Source organism: Spermophilus citellus, assembly GCF_964194105.1.
Source record: "Spermophilus citellus genome assembly, chromosome: 11".
NCBI lineage: Eukaryota > Metazoa > Chordata > Mammalia > Rodentia > Sciuridae > Spermophilus > Spermophilus citellus.
This window is the reverse complement of record NC_138192.1, coordinates 133,432,321-133,450,512: the sequence shown is the minus strand read 5'-3', so window position 1 is coordinate 133,450,512 and position 18,192 is coordinate 133,432,321. Positions and strand designations below refer to the sequence as shown.

The 18,192-nt window shown below is 52.9% G+C and overlaps 2 long non-coding RNA genes across 2 annotated transcripts; one reads left to right on the top strand and one right to left on the bottom strand.

The window, feature by feature from the left end:
* Positions 1–1,315: 1,315 nt before the first annotated feature.
* On the top strand, positions 1,316–3,776 carry LOC308630976. The gene is made up of 3 exons (XR_014018076.1): positions 1,316–1,763; positions 2,197–2,301; positions 3,687–3,776. It is a non-coding gene; the product is annotated as an uncharacterized lncRNA (long non-coding RNA).
* Positions 3,777–6,578: 2,802 nt separating this feature from the next.
* Positions 6,579–10,153, bottom strand: LOC308630974. Its single transcript, XR_014018074.1, has 3 exons — positions 9,099–10,153; positions 7,577–7,780; positions 6,579–6,671 (listed from the first exon to the last, which is right to left on the bottom strand). It is a non-coding gene; the product is annotated as an uncharacterized lncRNA (long non-coding RNA).
* Between the last annotated feature and the right edge of the window lie 8,039 nt (positions 10,154–18,192).

Sequence of the window (18,192 nt, the reverse complement as noted above, 5' to 3'; positions counted from 1 at the left end):
TCCTTCTACCTTTTTCCCACTCACCTGTTCATTCCATTCATTTATTCATTCAAAAAGCACATGTGGCGGGCACTGGGCTGTGCCCCATGGGGCTCATGGTCCAGTGGGAGGGAGAGTGAGGGAGGAGAGCTAGGATAGAGTTTCCTGGGGCTTGGGGAGCACAAAGCAGGCTACGTGCTGGGGGGAGTGGGGCGGGTGGGCCTTTCAGCAACAGGGACAGGGCCCATGTGCTGCCTGGAAGTGGCCACGCTTAACTTCACTGCCCAGCCAGCCCGCCCTGCTGGCACCCCGCACTGTCTCGCCTTCCTCAGCTGCTATAATCACACATGTGCTGAGCTCAGGCTCAGGCCCAGGCTTGAAGCTGGGCATTGCCTGCTGTTAATGATGCTGCAATTCACACTTGGCACCCTGTGAAATTCAAAAATAGAAACTCAGCGCCTTAGCAACCTCAGTTGACATTGGTGTGTGTTTTCCTTTTTAACGCGGGTCAGTCACGTACTGTCCCACCCATTCGTCAGCTCCTGTAGGCCTTTCCTAACTGAAGGACCACTTTCTCCTTGGAGGAGGCTGAGGCTTATGGAAGCAGCAATTCAGCCCCCAGTTGTTGAGCACCTTTTCAGAAAGTGGCTCAGAAATCAAGGTCCTCCACAGGGCACAGTCTGTGGGGAGTTCTAGGAGGACCATGGTATAGGGCACATGCTAGCAGGGTGTGGGCTTCAGCAGAGTCCCAGGAGCAAATAAGAGCAGGGAGCAGAGATGGGGTACGTGGGCCAGGTCTGAGCCACCTCGTCACCAGGCTGACCATGGTCACCTGGTCACCCTGCACTAAGTGGCTGGGAATGGTGGACAGGAGGCAGTGGCAAGGGAAAGTTTGAAGATGAGATGGAGGCGGGCAGCCGTGCGACCACTGGAGCCGGTCACCTTGCTGAGGTACTGTGCTCTCTGGATCCCACTGAGGACATAGAGCCCCAGGGTATCACAGGAGCTGCTCCCTACAGTCAGACCTCGGTGTAAACTCTAACTTTGCAGCTCTATTGCTACAGCCCTGGAGACTTTCACCTCACGTTATAAGTACTGACTAAGTCTCAGCTGGGTGCTGGGTGCCTCGTGGGGCTGGCCTTCCTTCTAGTCGGGAGGCCTGGCTGCCCTTGAGCCAGTCAGAAGAGCTCCGTCCTCCTGGGCCACCTCTCCCTCCCCGCCCATGCCCATTGCCCAGGGGAGGGGAAGACGGGGGACAGCCTCAGGGTGACATGGAGCAGCTCTAGGATGATTTTTTTTTTTTTGTCACGGAAGAGAGTTCTGTTCACCTCTATTGACAGGGTGACTCCTGAGTCACCTTGGCATATAGGTTACATGTCCCTGTCTTTTGGCTTAAAAAAAGAAAGAAAAAAAGTCCGACTGCTGTGTGTATTTTAAGACATTTAACAGGACATTCAGAGACGTTTCTTCTTTCCAAGAAGGGAACAAAAAGGGTTCTTCTGCCATGACTCAAGCAGGGTCGGCCCTGATCTGACCTCGCTTCTCTGCACTTTCTCTTCAACTTTCCACTCTAACAAGTTGGGTGAAGCTCAAGAATCTCTTGCCTGCTGTGTGCCGAGGTGGAGGAGTGCGCACAGAACTCCACCTCCCAGGCCTCCACCTCCCAGGCCTCCACCCAGGCTCTGACCCAGGAGCTGACCTGCCTGGCCCACACCCACAGGCCCCCTTGCTTCCGCCTCCTAGTGGAGTTTGGCCAACCTGGGCCACATGCAGGAAGTTGTAAGGTGAGGGGAGAGGGAGGACTGGTCTCCTGGTTTGGCTTGTCCCTTGACCGGAGTTCGCAGTGTCCATCAGACGGATTGACTCCAAACCCTCTCAGGTTCCTTCAGCCAGTACTGGTGATAGATCTTGGGGTCCTACATCATCTGTCCCAACCGGCCCCAATTACCTTGTTGGGCATTCCATTGTCCCCTGTTTTTTCTGGGCCCTCCCTGATGCAAGTAGGGCTGACCGAGGTGACTTAAAAGGACCACAAGCCACACAGCAGGTAGGCAGTTTGTACAGACGGGTCTTTTCTGAGAAAAGAAAGAAGGCTGGGACACCTGGGAGGCTCGGAGCTGGAGCGAACATGAGAGTGGTCCCACTGCAAACGTAGACACACCCCCTCCTTCTTAAGATCGACGTCTAATTCACATCAGGAAAATTCATTCCTTGTAGGGTACAGCTCTGGGAAACGTGGAAAGCGCACTCGGCCGTGAACGTGCTGCCATCGAGACGTGGAACACCATCACCCTCATGGCCCGGTGGCGTTAGAGTCAACAGGTTCTCTCCTCCTGCTCCTGACACCCTTGGTCCTTGGCCTAACCACACAGTTTTCCCCCAGGATGTCATGCAAATGGAATCATAATGTTCATAGACTTTAGTCTGGTTTCTTTCACTTAATATCATGTATTTGAGATACATCCCTGTCACTGTGTGAGACAACAGTCATTGTTTTTTTAATAGCCTTTGTTTTTCAGACCAGTTTTAGATTTATAGAAAAAAATCTGAAACAGCATAGAGAAGTCCCATATTTCCCTACTATTAACTCTTATAATTCTGTGGTTCATTTGTTACAATTAATCAACCATTATTGCTCATTGGAGCCCATATATTCTTCATGTCCTTGCTTTGACAATGCCTATTGATCTGTCCCAGGACCCCACCTAGGACACCAAGTGGCATGGATGCCATGTCTCCTTAGGCTGCTCTGGTCTCCTTGCTCTCCTGACTTTGGCGGTTCTGAGGAGGTGTGGCCGGGCCCTTGCAGGAGCCTCGCTGTTGGTCTTTCTTATAGTCAGGCTTGGAGTCACCTGGAGGGAGGCCACAGGAGGGGTCCCGTTCCCCCACGTACCAGGTGTTCGAGCCCAGCTGGCTCCTGGGGGGGCTGCGAGCCACTTACCAGTGTGCCCACTGGGCAGTTATGTTTCCCTCCTGCACATTCTTCCCCGGCAACGAGGGCACTCTGTGGGCTCACGTTCTCCTCAGGGGTGGAAGGTCCACAGAAAGCACCTGGAATTCTTCTACATGGGAAATCTGTCTCTCTCCTCTGCGCCACCTGTTAATTTCTGTGATTTATTTCAGTATGAATCATGGATATTTTAAACTCTGGGTTACAACACCTCATTGTGTCACACTGATTGTTCCAGTCTGGTCCCTGGGAGCTCCTGGGGTTGGCCTCTGTGTTCTTTTTGCATACCCCACGGCTGGGTTCTCCACCCTGACTCCCGGTTCTGAGCATTTTTCTTATTTCTGGAACCATGAGATGCTCCATGCTCATCCTGTAGATTTCTTTCCCAGCCCTGAAATCAGTCATTTCCTAGCGTCCTGGTTCCTTTTGTCTTAGATTGACATTATACACAAGATCTGAGCATTAGGTGTGCGCATGTCTCCCCGGGGGTCCTGACTGTTAAAGCCCTCTCAGCTGAGAGCAGGAAATGTCGGTGCATGCTAACCCGGGTGTGTGTGTGTGTGTGTGTGTGTGTGTGTGTATTAGTGGACAGTTCTGTGTGTAAATATTTGTGGCATGAAGCTCAAATGAGTTCATACCATGTCTCCAACTCTGATTAGGACCACAGGAGCACGTGGCTCTTCCCCGGCTCACCTGTGAATTTCCACTCCGACGCAGGAAACCTTGTTGCCAGCTGTTTTCTTATTGTTCCTTCCAGGTCACGTGGACAGCAGTGCTGGACTGTTACCCCGTCTGCCCTGGGAAACAGCCTCCTCGCCAGAGCACAGCCTCACCTGCCTGTGGTCACACACTCCTTCCCTCCATCAGCCCTGTGCCTGTCCCTGCACCGAGGCAGAGTCAGGCCCCAGTCTGGCTGGGCACAAATAACCGGGAGGTCACGAGCCACTTGTAGGTTCAAACAGGAACTACTTTATTGCGGGAACTCAACGGGAACTCAACGGGAACTCAACGAGAACTCAAAAGTAGCGGGCACCCGAGGTAGCAGGAGCCGCCTTATTGCCGGACAGCAGAGGTCCATATACACAACTGAATACACAGCTTGTTTCAATTTAGCATCATCCAGTTACAGCAATCAGTCATGATCTTAATAATTATGCACAGCTTAACTTAATTATCATCATCTTAATGGCTCGCTGGCGTTACTTCTCAACCACTCCTTCTGGCAAAATGCCAGGCGCCATCTTGACTCGGTTGTGGCTCTCAACAGAGCCACATGCTCATAATGCATCCAGACGTTGGGGTCTCAGCATTCCTTCCTGGGACCCCCCCCCCCAACCTCCTAAGTGATTTTTAAAATCTTTCATATATTAAGACCACTCTTGGGCCGGGGCTGTGGCTCAGTGGCACAGCCCTTACCTAGCATGTGTGAGGCACTGGTTTGATCCTCAGCACCACATAAAAAAATAAATAAAATTTAAAAAAGGCACACTGTCCATCTACAACTATAAAAATAAATTTAAAAAAGACCCACTCTTCTGCTGTAAAGTTTGTTGATTTTCATGAGTACGCAATGCCCCAAACCTCCAATCCTGAACAGTTTTCTGCCCTAAATCCCTTGTGCTTCACCCATTCATCCCTTCCTCCTTCTTCTTCTCCCCTGGGAACCACTGATCATTTTCTACAGTTTTTCAGAGTTCCCACTGTGATGGTTAAATCAAGATGATTAATTCTATATGTCTGCTTGACTGTTGCCCAGACGTTTGGTCACACATTATTCTGGGTGTGTCTGTGAGCGTGTTTGTGGATGAGAGTAACATTTGAAATCCCAGACTGAATACACCAGAATGCCCTCCCTGGTGTGGGTGGGCCTCTTCCAATCAGCTGCAAACTTGACTAGAACAAAATGGCTGAGTATGAAACCCTTTTTCTGCAGAGGGTCTTCTCAGGCTTTTGCGGTGAGACCGGAAACACACCATTGGCCCTCCCACTTGCTAATGGTAGATCTTGGGACTTCTCACCCTCCACAATTGTGCAGATTCATATGGATTCTATAGGAGAAATCTAATCTAAGTGAGATGTAGGTTGTATTCACACTGACTAGTACAGATTTTGGTACTGAGAGTGGTTCTAGAGGAGCAGAACTTTGAGGATGAATTTTATGACTAGCTCTGGAGTTTTGGAAATTAACTCTTTAATCTGATGGGATTTAAAGTTGCTAATAACTCTGTCTGCAGTCGTGAGAAGAGCGCTGATGGTCTGTAGAATCATCTGGCAATTGAGATACACAGAAGAGCGCTGTTGGCCACTCCTTATTAGCCACAGACACAGCAGGCCCATAGCAGGCCCACAGCAGGCCCACAGGTGACAGTGGACATACTTCACGCTATCTTTGGCAAGCTAACAGCTTAATGAGCAAGGCAGGGAAAGAAGAGGATGAACTCAGGCCTTTGAACTCCCAGCTCAAGGGTCACATAAATGGTCTGAAAGCTTCCACACGTGCCCTGAAGTGTTGAGGGCCACAGCCGAGTCGGGATGACGCATGGCGTTTTTGCCAGAAGTCGTGGTTGAGAGGTGACGCCAGTGAGCCATTAAGATGATGACTTTTGAGTTTTCGTGGAGTTCCCGTTGAGTTCCGCTTGAGCTCTCGCTGGGATTCCTGAAGAGTTCGCATGGGTTGGAGAAGTGCCGGAGGAGGGATTTCCGGTTGGTGGTTCCTGGAGGAGCCGCGTGGCATTCGGGAGAGTTCCCGGGAGCGTGTGTGGAGTGTGCTGGTGGAGTTCAGAAATAAAGTGTGTTCCTCTTGAGTGGCTCCTGATTTGTGCCCAGCCAGACTGCGGCACTGAAGGACTCTCTACTGTAGCTCGGGGCTGAGTGGGTTAAAACCAAACCCAGACTCTGGAGAGGTGACTAGCTGAATCACGACTCGGCTGAAGTGAGGACCCTGATCAGGAAGGAGTGGGACTGGAGGTTGGAAGCTGGGAACTCCTCTAGACTCTGGTGAATCTCCTGAGTGGAGGAGGCCTCCCCTTCCCTAGTGGGACTGGCTTTCTGCTCCCATCCGAGGGTATAATCCTGAATTGCCTGAGAAATTGTGCTGACCTTCCCCCAAACAACCACCATAAAAGATGACGCCAAGTTTCCCCAGGCCCACCGCTTTGCTCCAGACTTGAACTTAGGCTCACATCCCAGCAGGCCACTAAAAGTCAGGCACAAAGTATGACCCACGAGGAGGTGAACTACACTCCCCAAATTGACTTCAGTCTTCTGACTTATATGGACAGAAATCGGGGGAGTGTGTGGGAGGATACTAAGGGTGTGGGATGATTGTGGAACGGGTATGAAACGGGAGCAGGCTTAGTAAGCAGAGGGTCTGCATTTAACGTGGAGTTCAGGGGCTTCAGAAGGGCTTAATGGTCTGCTGTCACCAGGCAGGGCCAGCAACCCAGCTTCACTGGTACCTGGGTGCCACTCTGGAGCCTGGGTCACGTGTGGTTTGTAGGCATCCGCCTTTCCTTCCCAGAAGTGACCACACTGGTCTATTGCACGGGGGACATTACACTGACTGAGAAACAGCAACTACTCTCTGCTTATTGTTAAGACACTTGTGTGTCCAGAGTTGGTAAATAAATCTGATGAATGTTCGGAGCCTTTACCTTAGTGAAACTCCTAAGAGTCCAGCGATGCGGGGCATGTCGAAAGAGCTCTTCTAAGGTGAAAGGTGAGTGGTTGCCTCTGGCCTCTCCTGCAACCAAAACAGAGGAGCAGCACCTAGTGGGCCTCAGTATGTACTAAAATCTCCCATTTACTGTGTGGCCCAAGGGGTGCTGGTTCTGAATGGGACCCTGGCAGAAGAAGTCTCTGCAAGGGGCCCAGGCAGTGCTGCAGGCTGTCCTCCAGGTTCTCGGAACATGCAGTCCAGCAACTAATGTGCTTGAAGGGTCCGTGGCAGGCGGCATGTCCTTTGGAGCCTCTGGCAGACTTCTGCGGGTGGATCACACTCCAGACCCTCAGGAGGGAGATAAGCCTGCCCCCTCCATGGATACCTACTCTTCCTTTGAGAACAGCACTTGACCTGCTACTGGACCTTCATAGGCCACCGAGTCACCATGTGACCTGAACTTCCCATGTGAACCAGGTGTTGTGTGTCCCCCAAGCCATAAAAATGAGCAAGTAGGGCACAATCATCACGTGGATGTGACACGCACAGCTCAAAGTTCTGCTCCCTGGAGAGGTCCCTTCATGACTGCCCTCCTAAGGAAGGGCTCATGGACAAAGTGGCCCTGGTGGCTGGGAGAGAGGGCTCAACAAGAGGAACTCTCACTCACCAGGGCTGACCTGGCCACAGCCACTGTTGAGTGCCCAACCTGCCAGCAGCAGAGGCGAGCAGAGACCAGGGCAAGCCTGTTGGGTGGCACCATTCCCGGGATGGCAGCTGCCCGACTGCATCCCATCTTAGGGCCCGCGTCTTGTCTACACTGGATAAGCACTGACTCTAGATGTGGATTCGCTTTTCCTGCGTGCAATGCTGTTAAAACTACCATCTGTGGACTTCCACACGATCTTCTCAGCCCCTGGCACTGCACACAGCGTTGCCTCTGATGGGGAACGGACTTCAGGAGATGAAGCACAGCGTATCCTAAAACTCACCTGGTTGACTATGCTCCCTAGTGTTCTGAAGAAACCAGCTTCACAGAGGGTGCACTGACATTTTGAAGACCCAGTTACAGCACCAGCTAGGTTGCAGCACCTTGCAGGGTTGGAGTAGGGTATCCAGAAGGCTGTACATATTCTAAATTAGTGTCCAGTTCATGACAAGGCTTCTTCATAGTTAGAATCCATGGATCCAGTTACCTAGGGACATAAATGGGGGTGGAACAACTCACTCTTTCCCCTAGTGACCTGCTAGTAAAACTGGTGCTTCCTTTTCTCGTGGTCTTTCTCTCTGCTGGCCTGAGGTCTTAGCTCCAGTGGTCTCAGCAGAAGGCACTGTGATGGGTCCACTGACCTGGAGGTCAAGGCTGCTGCTGGCCATTCTGGTCTCCACATGCCTCTGAATCAATAGGCAGTAAAGGGGGTCACCGTGTTGGTGGGTGACTGACCATGGACACAGGGGAAACCTACCTACTGCCCCACAGTGGGGGTAAGAAAGAACACATCGAGAACCAGGAGACCCCGTGTAGCCTCTCTCAGTGTAACTGGGCCCCCAGGTTAAGGTCAATGGGAAGCTATAAGAAACCAATCCAGGCTCAAACCCTTTGGGAATGGAGATTTATGTCCCCTCAGCAGGTAAAGAACCAGGCCCAGCTGAGGTGTGGCTGAAGGCAAAAGGAAACGGCCTGGTGGTGGGAAAGGTGGGTACCAGCTATGACCAGGTGACCATCTCAGAAACAAGGACTGCAATTTTCATGAGCACTTCCTCCTAATTTTCCAAGGGGTGTGGAGTGTGTGTGTGTGTGTGTGTGTGTGTGTGTGTGTGTTCTTCTCTCAGTTGTTCTCTTATTTGTAACGTAAGATGCATTAGCTTTGTATCACAGCATGTAAGGACCTTTAATTTTTCATCTTATGGGATATCGAGAGCAGTGAACATCAATCAAGGACCTAACCCCTCCTGAAAACGGGTCAGTGCATTTCCAGTTGTGAACAGGATGGTTGTATCAAGTTAAGTGGAATCATGGCTCTGTTAGTATCTGTATTTGGAAATTAAGTATGGTTAAAGGAGATGTGCATGAGTACTAGTTGATAAGGGAGGGACTTATGGTTGATTTGATGTGTCAACTTGATAGGGCCATGGGGTGCCTAGATATTTGGGCCAACACTATTCTGGTGTACTGATGCAGAGTTCAGGTGTGATTAGTGTTTGGCTTGCTAGACTGGATTACACACGGTCCCTTCCTGGTGTAAGTGAGCCTCAGCTTGTCAACTGAAGACCTGAATAGAATAGAAAAAGTGGAGTGAGGGGTAGTTTCTCCTGTCTAACAGCCTGAGCTGGGATTTGAATCAGATCTATCATCTGTCACCCACCTAGCTACTACCTACCTGTCGTCTCTCATCTATGTATCGATCTGGCCACTTCCAAGCATGGAAACATCTCTGGAGAACCCAGACTAATGGAGTCACATATTGCAATCCTACAGTCTGCAGCCTTTTCGGATTGGCTTCTTTTGCTTACCAACACGGGTCTGTAGTTACAGCTACCATCTACTTCATCCACAGGAAACAAAGAATAAACCGGCCATCACCACGGTCCTCTACAGTTCAAAGTGACCACCACACTGGTCCTGCAGCCTATGACAGTAACTGTGCTGGCCTGGGTCTTGACGGTTCCGTGCTGCGATGGCTCAGCTGCTCTGGGATTCCTTATTCCTGTTGCAATAATTCAGGGAGTCTCTCTCAATGCCAGATCTCTCCTTTCATCTTCACTTACAGAAGACGCTGAGGCAGGGTTTTCAAGGATCCCGATTCTCCGTTCCTTATTGAGTACCACGTGTGCCCACCTGAGGCGATGCTCGGATTGAAATGAGTGGGCTCTACATAGTGAAGCCCCCTCCCCTGCCACTCGCTGCAGAAATGCTGACATCTGACCTCACGGAATGTAGGTCACCATGAAATCCAAGTTTCAGTCAATGCACAAGCCAGCTGGTAAAGTCATTGCAGCTGTGGAGGCTGGAACATTAATTACAAGTCTTGTGAAAGTTCCTACTGGCAAGTGGGCGTGATTCAGCCAGAATTCAGGCTCATTGGTCCACTATCCTTAAAATTCACGTGTTCCTTGGGGTCCTGCCAACACGGATGATCGCAGTGATTTTAGTACGCACGTCATTTCCTTCTGCCGAAGACTTTCCAGTTGTCCCCTGGATTGTGCCAGGTTGGAGCTGAGAGGGAGGCTGAGCACAGGACCCGAGGAGCAGCAATATTTCAGCAACTGCCCAGTGAAGCGATCCCAGGACTTTCAATAAGAGAAGGGTGGTCTCCTCAGGCAGGGGACGGTCTCATTTTTTTTTTCTAGAAAGGGGTACTCAATGGCATTTGCAGGTTCAAGGTCTGGAATCAATGTAAGCTTGCCCATCAGCCCTATTCCAAAGTGCCCAATTTCTTCCAAATAAGTGTCTTTTCCTTCACACTGGAGACTGGTCAAGGCCAAGCCAAGAACTTTGTTGGAATCCTATAACTCACGCAGTTAAATTCTGTAACTGAATTTCAGTTATGTCTGTTATGTAGACGCAAATAAATAAACAATTTTTTTAAGTCTCCAGAGAATACTTCTGGTTCTCTGTGCATGCTGGAGTTGAGAGTTGGAAGCCTTGTGCATGGAATATTTTAGAAAGGTCTCTAGTACAGTGCTATGGCTTATATATGAGGTGTCCCCCAAAAGCTCATGTGTAAGACAATGCAAGAATGCTCAGAGGTGCAATGATTAGGCTATAAGAGCTTTTACCCAATCAGTGGATTAATCCACTGATATGGATCAACTGGGGTGGTAACTGTAGGCAGGTAGAGTGTGGCTGAGAGGAAGTAGGTTACTGGGGGCGTACCTTTGGGGTTTATATTTTGGCCCTGGTGAGAAGAGCTCTCTCTACTTCCTGGCTTTCCCCCACCATGCCCTCTGCCCTGATGTTCTACCTCACCTTGGGCCCAGAGCTATGGAGTTGGCCAGCAAAGGACTAGACATCTGAAACCTGTGAGCCAAAATCAACTTTACCTCCTCTAAATTGTTCTTGTTGGATCTTTTGGTCATGGTGATGCAACAGTTGACTAACACACACAGGGAGAAGCCACCATCCTGCCTTATCCCTGGAGGGTGAAGTACGTGGGGGAGCTAGTGGCCTCTTGGAAGAGTTCAAACACTTCCTCTGGCATCTCAAAAGGTCAGCATCCACAGCAGGAGGTATCAGGGTGACCACACAAGAGGTCTAGCCTCCTTATTATCTCAGTGTAGGGTCAAGGCCAGGCTGATAAGTTCAGGGGTAAAGAAACAAGGAGACCTTGGTAGATTCAGATGACTGATTCCCTACAGAGAGGACAGAAGCAAGGGTGTCAGAGATGCCACCTCTCCTTGCCTCTTTCCTCACAGGAGGATAGCAAAACAGCATGAGTCAGTGTCACCTGTGGTGGCCCAGGGGTCTGTCTCCTGCTGCTGCGGCTGGGCAGTTTCATAGGCCGAAGCTTCACCCTCAGAGTGGAGGTGGGGAATGGATTGTGCAGGGGGAGGTGGAGAGCCTTGGACCTCACCAGAACCTAGGGGGTGGTGAGAAGCTGCTTCATGCCTGGGGAGTGGCCTGGGCAGGGCCTGCCTCCCACACCCCTGTTCAGGTAGCCTTACGGGGTGTCCTGCCAAGGCCCGGGCAGCTGTGATTGAACATTGCCCGGCCCAGGTGGAGACATGCAGGCCAGCAGGCACTGGGCTCGGGTCCATTCTCTGCACGCAGTAGCTCCAGCCGCTGCTGCTGAAGACTAAAGGGGGATCCTTGGACCCCAATGTATCCATCAGCGCAGCATCCACAATCTCCACCTTCCAGCGCAGCCACGTGCTGCCTTAGTGGTTCGTCCAAGTCCACCCTGAAAGCAACGGAACCTGGGAACCCAAGTGCATAATGGGAGAATCCCGGGCTCCTCTTGCTGGGAGAAGGGCTGTCCCCTGGGCTCCCCCGGGGCTCCCCCTGGGCTTCTGTTATGTAAGTGTCTGCACAACTGCTCACGCCAGCATGGGCTCTGGGTACCAGCACTACTGTTGTTGGTGCATGCTCACAAGGTTCCAGTTCCCCACGGGGGTCCTTTGAGAGGGCTCTTGTGCCCCTGGAACACAGCTGGTCCTTGTTTTCTGTCATCACAAGATGCTCCAGGCTCATCCTGTATTTCCCCCAACCCAGGCCTGGAATCAGCCACTTTCCCAGGATCTCTGGCTCTTTTCTTTTGAGAATGGTATTTAGAATTCAAGATCTAGGTGCCAAATGTGCTTAGTGACTCTGAGTGTCGTGGCTTTTATTTCCTCCCAGTGGGCAAAGGAAACATGAATGTGTGGGCGTTCAAGCAAAGGTGATCGTCTGTGTTTTCATCTCTGTCCTCTCATCACCCCCTCGTAATTCATCTGTCAGGTCCACGATGCCTCCCAGGATGTTCCAACCTGTCACCGTCACCTGCCGTGGCTTCCTTCTCTATGGCAAGACGCCGGGTTTCCTTTTCTACACTACATTGTCACATTTGTCTCCCACGATAGGCATGAAATGACTTCAGAACTACTTCCGCCTGCCCTTCTCTGAGAAGGACATTTCCCAACTAGCTTGCAGGAGGAGTGCGCGGCTCTCTGTGGCCCAGCACAGTTCTACAGTTTGGGGTAATCTCTCCTCCCCTCCCACTCAGTGTGACCATGCTATTGTTTATTAAAGTCGGGCACAGTTGTTACTGCTTGTCCTCCAATTGTTGGGGTCCCCAAACACTGTAGCTTTTTTTTAAAGATTATACATAGTAAAATCAACTCTTTGTGGTATCCGTTTCTATGGGTTTTGACAAACACACAGGGTCATGTACTCACCAGACAGTGGTGTCTTACCCCAGGGCTACCTTAACTCTCCAGTTCTCTGTCACAAGAAAGCAAGTGGGGCCTTTGATCCTCTTGGAATCCTTAATGTGACCTGCTGGTCCCCTACATCAGTGTCGTAGTGACAGTTCCACTTGAGGAGAAGACAGTGAATTCTGGATGCCTTCAGAAGACGTTCGTGCCAGAGAGAGGAAAAGGAATTCTATAAAGAGTTAAGCACAGGGCCTCAGGTGACATTCCCCGGGTCTCACCCCAGTGACAATCTGCCAGCAGGAGGGAGGCGGAAAGCCCTGCGGTTCTCTTTGGATCTGAAGCCTCTCATCTTCAACGTGGGAACGTTTTGACCCATGTATTGAGTTGATTGCAAGCTCCAGTTTGGAGTGAAGCCAGACCTCAAGTGGCTCTGGAGCTGACCACGTGTGGGCTGCTTCACCCTGGGGTCTGGCCCTGCAAAGCCAGAGGTTGGGGTGGTTAAAGGTGGGGGTATTGCAAGCCCAGCAGGCGAGCTGCAGTGTAGACCACGGGAGTCTCCCAAGCAAAGTTGTGCCTTTCTGTTGTGACTCTCAGAGGGGTCCTCATTGGAAGAGCTGCTCTGGGCATGTTATTGGGCCTTCACGGAGCCGAGCGCCTGTCTTTGTGGTATCAAGTGACCACGTGGGCCAGCTGTCCATGATAAAGTGCGTCGTGTTGGACCCCCAGGTCACCAGATGGAGCAGGTGCACTTGCACCCCCTGGGTGGCCGGAAGGGTGCATGTGGGTCAGGTCTGAGCAGGTCCAGGAGACACCAAAACGCCACAACGGGTGGCCCCAGCTCTCACGCCACCTGCACTGTCACCCCAGGCTCCTCAGTGCCCTCACAGGCTCATGGCAGCGAGTGGGGTGGGGATTCTTCTCATCCGCTGAGGGAGGAAGGAAATGCAGTGGTTCAGAGCCGGAGTGACTAGGCATGGCGGCCCCCTCAGGTAGGCCCTAAGGAACGACGGTGGGAGGGACGCGGCCCAGTGGGTGAGCAGCCGCAGCGGACCTGCTCCTCCAGGGACAGAGAGTGGCCCCAAGAGAGGAAATGCATGGCCTCCTGGGCAGGGGCAGAGGGAAGGGCAGAGGAGAGAAGGGCAGAGGGAAGGGCGGGTCGGTGGTTCAGGGCTGGGGATAAGCCAGACGGGAGGATTGGAAGCAGGGAGGGAAAGGCACAGATGGCCCTGTGACGGTGGGAAAGGCCACAGACCAGGCTAGTCACTGGTCCCTGTCAACGTCCACCAGAGCAGGGGACAGAAGGGGCACTGAACAGCCAGGATCTGGGTGACCTCTCCTCTGTCCTTCCAGGCCCTGCGCAGTGGCTGGTGACAGGGTTGAGGCGTAGCATGGCCCAGGGTGCAGGTTCACCCCTGCCAGGCTCACCTCCTGCTGACCCCACCCGAGCTCCATGCTGAGCCCTCAGGGTGGCACCCTCCCCACAAGAGGAGAGTGGCTGCCGCCAGCAGCTGATGACCCACACCCCTGCCTCCCCATAGGTCGGGGACTCTTGCACAGGACAGTGACCCCTGTCACAGACACGGGTTCTTCTTCCCCACCTAGAAGTCCCCTGGCAACTCGGCCATCTGGAGTCCACTGCTGCCTGTTTGACTGGAATGCGGTCCCTCCAGCCCTTGCTTCAGACCAAGACCTCTTGGATGATTCCTGGCTTCATCCTTTGTCACTTCTCCAGGAAGCAGCAGGCCTGACTGGACGGTGGGTGTTGTGGGAGTCAGACCCCTCAAGAAATGGCACTCGGGAGCTGGTGGTCCCAGAGGAGATCAGACTCCACATTCTGAGCCCTGCTCCCAGTTTCTCACAACATTTATTGAGTAATTGGTGCCACAAAATTTCTAGCCGGAAGTGTGTTTACAGAAGCAAAGAGTGAAGAACTGGCTCTTCTCACAGCCTCTAGCCTTGGAGATAAATCTCTAGCCTTGGGTATTTACTCTTCAAAGGGGAGTAGTTAGATTCCTGGAGGTAGATATTTACAGTCAGAGGTCGGGGCTGTGGTTAATTGGGTTTCTGAAGAAGGAAGGGGTGGGTGGTGGACAGGACTCACCCTTCCCAGGCACTAGCTTCCCAGGACAGTGGAAAATTCATTTAAACTTCATTTACACCCAGGCCTGGTTTGGGCAGCCATCGCATGGTGGAGCTCTTGAAGCTCAACTCTGGTTAGCTGGGGTGCTGCTCCCCGGGACGCAGCATGTGGGCGAAGCCTGACGACATCCCCTAGTCCCACCTGCGTTTGGTGGATCCTAAACTCACTAATTTTGGAGGCCACTCAGCTGAGCAGTGTATGCTCAGTGTCTCACAGCCTTCTGGAGCCCCTTCCCAGGTTCCAGCTGATCTGTGAAGAGCTGCGTTTCACTGCCTTGTCCTGCCAAAGTGGCTTTTCCATCCCACCCCAGCCCCACCCGCCCTGAGCACTCTCTGACTTTCCCTGTTACCTGATGAAGGGTGCTTTTATACCCTAAAGTTTGACTGCAGGGTTAGCTTTTCTGGGGAAAGAAACTAAAACAACACAAGTTGTTAAGATTTTTCTCATCAGTCACTTCCTTAAGATTTACAGAACCCAAGGGCTGGGACATAGCTCAGTCGGTAGAGTGTTTGCCTCACAGGCACAAGGCCCTGGGTTCAATCACCAGCATGACACACACACAACACACACAATACACACACCCACAACACACACACACAATACACACATCCACACACCCACACGGTTTACAGAACCCAGAACCTCCGCTGACCTGCAGATAACAGCATCCTGTGCATCAGGAAGCAGGACCTCCTGAAATCTACAACCCCAGCTCCCGCCTATCTGATATGCCACCCCAGGACCCCTACAGAAGCCTTGTGCTGCAACCCCTGAGCAAGGTGGCTTTTTCAGGATAGGTGTCCCCATCTTCCAGCTGGCCACCTTTCTCCCCCATCACCCTGCCTCTTGAATGTTCGCTTCATCTGGTGGCAGTGAAACTGACCTTCTGGGCTACAAGTCCTTGCCCAGTGCTTGCTGTGGACAAGCTGGTATCCGTAGGCCAGACAGCTTGGGCGTGGCATGGACTGCCCCTCAAACTGTGGAGTCCAGCATCCACCGTGGAATCTGGCCACCTGGTCCCTGTAGCACAGCTCCGCTGCGGCCCAGTCTCTGATTCACAGGGAAGGAACTTCCTCCGGGGGCCCAGGGGCCCCTGGATCAGAGGCTCTGAGTTCAGCTGAGCATTTGGACTGTTGTGCTGGTGGATCCACGGGCAAGTAGGGAGGGGTAGCTGAGCCTTGTCACCAGGGTCTCAGTTGTTCCTGGGGGAGGATCTCCAGAGTCTGTGGGATTCCCCTGGACGTCCCTTAACACCTCTAAGCCATCACAGCTGTCCTGGCTGAAGAGAGCAAGGGAGCCAGTGTTCAGGGCCTCAGAGGGGAAGGTAGAGGTGGGGATCTAGAAGGGACATGAAGGAGGGAGGTGGGGGTAGCCAGGGGCCCTCTGGGTGCCCTGTAGCAGGGACTCTTCTTCCATAGCCTGAACATTGGGATCAGCCACCCCCCCAAAGAGCCCCTATTGGTTGGATGATGAGATGTGGGGCAGGAGGGGCCTGAGGAGCGCCGGTCCAGGGGTCGGGTAGATCTGGGGCTCTGTTGGCATCATCTCAGCTTCTCCCAGGCTGGCTGTGGCTGGTGCAAAGCTCGCAGGGACTTGGTCTCAGTTTCTGGCCCTCTGGCCTCCAGCGTGAGCCAGCACCCTTCACTCTCACCCTGGAGCTGCCCCAGTGCTGGGGACACCATGGGTCCCCACTTGACATGCTCAGAGACACCCCGGGGGCGGGGGCAGCCACACCTTGGTGGCTCCCAGGGTGGAACACAGGCTGAAGAATCCGTGCTGTCCCCTTGCTCTTCAGAGAGCCAATTCAAGGGACACTGTGTGCTCCTCCCCAGGCCCCTGAGGAACCAGGCCCCAGCTGCCCACTGCCGTGGCCCTTTCCATCCCGTCATGGCCATCCCCCTTCTGGTCCTCTCCCTGGACCCTGGCTTCTAATTTCTGAGACAGTGTCCCAAACAAATATCTGCACACCGGTCCTGGGGTCAACTCTGCTCTCAGGGCAGCGAGGGAGATCAATCCTCCGAGATTAATAAGTGGCTCAAGTCCTGAGGCTGGAGAGGACAGAAGCAGGGGGCAGCTTGGTGGCCACGGAGACCAGACAGTGAAGCTTTCCTGGTTCCTCACTGTGCCACGCACCTCGTGGGAATGTGACTCCTGCAACCCCCAGCACAGTCCCCAGCACAGCCCCCAGCACAGCCCCCAGCACAGCTCACGGTCCGGGACCCTCTCCTGGGCTCCGGCCGGGTGACCCACCGAGTGGGCACATGCTATCTTCCAAACTCGTCTCCCCTGTGCGTCTCCTTTGCTGTTGATGTCCTCATGTTCAGCCTACCATGTTGGGGGTCTCGGGTTATTGTCTTCCTGCCCCGTGACCAGCCATCAGTTCAACCTCTTATGGTCTCTCCGACTCGCAGCCCCTTGATGCCACTTGTGCCTGTCCCACTACAGCCCTTCTTCATCTGTCTTCACGTTTAACCATCATTTCAGATCCAGGGTGTCCGCCGGGAGCACCGGCCGTCCCTGGTCTTGTCGCAGTTGCTGTTCATTATTACCAACGTTTTTGTTCTAAAACATCTTATTTGCTCACCAATTCTTCAACAAATACTTGTGATTTCCCGTCTGTTCCAGCAGCAGTGCAAAGAGACAAAATCTACGTCTAAAACTCAAATCCTCGGTTAGTTTTCCAAAACGCCCCCCAGTGACCCCCACCTGTTTCTTTAGCAATTTTCTTCCTACCTTCATGCTCCACACCATTGCCCCAGGGAGCCACATGATGTCAACGGGGCTCTCGGACTCTCAAGTGCCAGGCTTTGAATTGGTCATTGGCCCCATGTGAAGGACGCCGTGTCCTGACTCAGTGCTGCTCTCAGATACAGAATCAAAGGCTTCATAGGGTTGAAACTTGGGGAAAGAAACTGACTGGGATGGAGAGTCAGGGCTATGTGCTGACCTGGCGGGGTCTGGAGGAACGCTGGGCGAAGGTCCCTGGCTCTCCAGAACAGCCCGCATTGGTCTTGGCATGAGCAGGCATGAAGGCTCCAGGCTGTCAGAAGCCCGAGCCCACAGCCCCCCGGGGGTGGGGGGGGACTCACACCTGCCCTTCGCTGCGTCAGGATGTGGTGCTGGAGCCTCCGGTCAGTCACACCATCTCCTCTAGGGGAGCGTCTGCTCTCCCAGGTGACTCTGGCCTCAATCCCCGCTGCACTGTGGCTGGTTGGCCCTTCGCTGTGTCCCTCTGGTGTCTGGCCCCTCGAGCCAATGCCTCTGGGTTTCTCAGCTTAAGTGTCGATAGCCCATAGAAACTCACTTTATAATGGGACCAAAAGCCACAGCCCGGGGTCAAGTAGGACATGGTTGGTGGCCCCAGTTAGATGAGACACGTCCTCCCTGCTCCAACGGTGTGTGCAGAGGAAGAGCCGTGGGACCTGGGAGGGAGCATCCAGGGAAGACCTGCCTCAACCTAGTGAAGAAGAAAAGGGTCCATGCTGGAGGGCACTCAAGAGCAAGCCAGGCGGCCAAGGAAGGACAGTCGGTGACTCCTGACCACCGGATGGTTCAGGTGTTACCCACGAGGCTGCAGCATCATGGGAACATTCAGAGCCACGAATCGGGGAGCCT